At 39.1% G+C, this 3,313-nt stretch overlaps 1 pseudogene; it reads left to right on the forward strand.

The window, feature by feature from the left end:
• Nucleotides 1-2,371, forward strand: part of LOC100945572 — a 7,909-nt pseudogene extending 5,538 nt beyond the window's left edge.
• Nucleotides 2,372-3,313: the final 942 nt, after the last annotated feature.

A 3,313-nucleotide genomic window follows, 5' to 3' on the forward strand; every position in this document is an offset into this window, starting at 1 on the left:
AAAAAAAAAAAAGAAAGAAAGAAAAAGACCTTCCTCACTCCTATAACATAAAGACATTTTCCTATATATATTTTTCTGCATAATTTCATGATTCACATTAAGTTTGTTCATTCGTCTGGACTCTAGGTTTGTACGTGACATGAAGATTGATCTTTACTTTCTCTCTACAGTGAACTAGTTTCCACAGTATCCCCCACAGAACAGTTTGTGCTTTCTCCATTGCGATGCCAATGCTATCACAGAGCAAGTCTCAGCAAGTCTCAGAGTGGATATCCCCACACATATGGGCATCTGTCTTTGAGTTTTCTCTTTTGTTCTATTGGTCTATTGTCCTGTTCCTATTCCTGTACTTTTAAAATTCCACTGGCTTTTTTGGCATGTCTTAACTGTGGTAGGTATTGAAGAGACACATTTTTTTTTTCCCACATGCCTTTGGAGCAGCTGTACAAGAGGGCTGCAGAAGGCTGAAGCAATGGTGGAACACCTGTTCTGGGAATAAATTGATATAAATAAATGAAAAGGTGAAAAAAAAAGTAAAAAAAAATTGTGACTGGACAAAGTACAATCATGGAAGAAGTAAAGAAAAAGAAAAAAGAGATAGGGGAGAAAGCAGGTAGAGAGGAAGATGAAAAGATAAGAAAAAGAAAAAGAAACAAAAGTAACAGTAACAACAACAGGATTTGGGGGGAAAGGATTTCAAATTAGGAATTTGAATTTGAAGTACACAATTTTTAGTGAAAATGATAGTCCAAATTAAGTGCATGATGCATTTATGACCATAAATTTTATCTGATTCAGCAGAATTTTTAGAAAGTACAATAGCATAATTTTTTAATTCTCCAAATCCCCATAGAAAAGCAGACCAAACAACTAAATTGTGAAATCAGAAGCCCACAGGCAACATGTTCAACAAAACTAGGTGACAAAGTATGCCCATAAATCCCAAAATACAAATAGATGAGGACAAACCACCCATCGCCCCAAGAATTCAATGGTATCAGCTCTGTGTTAGAAAAAGCAGAGAGAAAGAATCAGACCTGACAGCAGGAGAAACTCAAAGTATCCAACAGATACTCATTGGAAAGGGTAGGAAGGTAATATGGGAACAGCACTAAAACAGGGAGGAATTTCGTCCAGTGTAATAGTGGATGAAGGCACGGGGCATGTAGAAAACCCAAAAGGGCTGGAATAGCCTGAACCCTTGTGAGTGAACTTGGCATATCAAGCAACCAGCCTCCTCTCTCTCCAACACAGGAGAAACTGATAGGAACGGAATCAAATGTGAACAAGATAGAGAGTTCCACTTTCAGGAAGATAAAGTAAAGAGATCTGGTTTACCCTCTCACCTAAAACAAAAAACCAGACAAAATATATGAAACAATAGTTTTTAAGACAGTGACCAGAGGCAATGAAAGACAGTAATCCCTGAAAGAAGGTGAGCCCTGCAATTGTGCTAGTTTACTGCCTCATGACAATTTCTAGGCCACAGGACAGGGAGGGGAAACCCAGGCAAAGCCCAGGGACTGGAGAGGAGAGAGCGTTACACCAGTGCAAACTTGGGAGATCTACAGAGCATTGCCCTTAGAATTCAACATGGTAATAACCAAAGCATGTGTACAAAGAAATGGTCAGTGGCTGAGAAAGAACCAGCAGAAGGAATTAGGAAGGAGAGTACCAGGCACTCACACAGGACCAAGAATAGTGCCCATTCCCACTGTTGAGGCTGAAAAACCTCATAATCCACAGGATATCAGGTAAAGAACTTAGGAAGGTCTCATCACAGTACTGGGAGAAAATTAGCCTTACACTAAACACAGTTTTAATATTGCCCGAAAAATCATAAAAGCAAGGCCTGAAAAGGTTAAGTACTTCAAAATGGGTCCCAGAACAAAGCTCAAGAATATTTATAGGAAAAAAGAAATCTACTGTACAACTAAGTAAAATTCACAATGTCTCAAATATGGTCAAAAATTGCCAAGCATGCAAAAGCAGGAAAACGCAACATCTATAAAGAAGAGAAAACTCAATCGATTAAAACCAACCGAGGGGAGGTTGCGTTCTGAGGTAACATGCCGGTCAGTGTGGTCTTTATGAGATTCCACCAGGGCATACCGTGGCCAGGGCCAGAAAGTGCGGAAGGGGATGACGCATCAACCTCACCTTTGGAGACTTACAAAATAGATCCCGAATCAGGACTGGCTCTACAAGCAAGTGAATGTGAGAATAGGGAGCTACAGCGTTAATTTTGACGAGTTTATGAACCCTGTATTAGATGATGCAGAAGAGATTCATCCTAAAAGTTAAGAAAACAGCTGGGTGAGATCATGCTAAAAGAGAAAATACTACTCTGCTATCAAGTGTCTCCAACTAGAAACGATCAATGAAGTGAGAAACTGAGAAGGCAATACAGTTCTTTTAGTGTACTTTGTTGGGAGTATAGTTCTAAAACATTTGCTTATGTTGTTTTGATTACTCTTATATTATTTCAAAATGACAGTCAATGTTATCAGATTGTTTTATTAAAAAAAAAAACAAAACAGACTGACACATACATTAGAAGTAGCAAAGACAGGCTGGGTGTGGTGGCTCACTCTTGCCCAGGCTAGAGTGCCATGGCATCAGCCTAGCTCACAGGAACTTCAGACTCCTGGGTTCAAGTGATCTTCCTGCCTCAGCCTTCCAAGTAGCTGTGATTACAGGCCACTGCCACAACGCCAGGCTAATTTTTCTACTTTTAGCTCAAGCTAGTCTCTTAATCCTGAGCTCAGGGGATCTTCTGGCTTCAGCCTCCCAGAGTGCTAGGAGTATAGGTGTGAGCCACTGAGCCCAGCCTGAAGTTCTGCACCTTTTCGATCAGTTAATTTTCAGAAACATTATCATTTTTGTTGTTGCTGTGTTGTTCTCTACCAATTTCCCTTGCTAGTTATTGCTGTTGTGGGAAAACGCCAGTGATTTTTAAGATTCTCTTCACGTCCATAAGATGTGTTGACCTTGTTTATTTGAAAGAATCTTCATTTTGCTATTGTCCTTTCTATACAGATGATCTAGACACAACTAGATAGCCTGCAAGTAGTGATGTTTCCTTTCAAACCCGTATGTCTCTTATTTCCTTTTTTTTATATCTTTGACCAAGACCTCCAATAAGTATGATATTAAACAACACCTGTGACTCAAATGTCCATTTGAGCTCCTCTTCTTTGTCACTACTATAGTTGAAATTTCACAATTATTGGTATGATTATTTTAATTTCTCTCATTGTACAATAAGCTCCATGAAGGAGAAATTATGCCTTACATATACCTGTTTTTTTTT

The sequence above is a fragment of the Otolemur garnettii genome, unplaced genomic scaffold, assembly GCF_000181295.1.
Source record: "Otolemur garnettii isolate 467f Iridium unplaced genomic scaffold, OtoGar3 scaffold00032, whole genome shotgun sequence".
In the NCBI taxonomy this organism is placed as follows: Eukaryota; Metazoa; Chordata; class Mammalia; order Primates; family Galagidae; genus Otolemur; species Otolemur garnettii.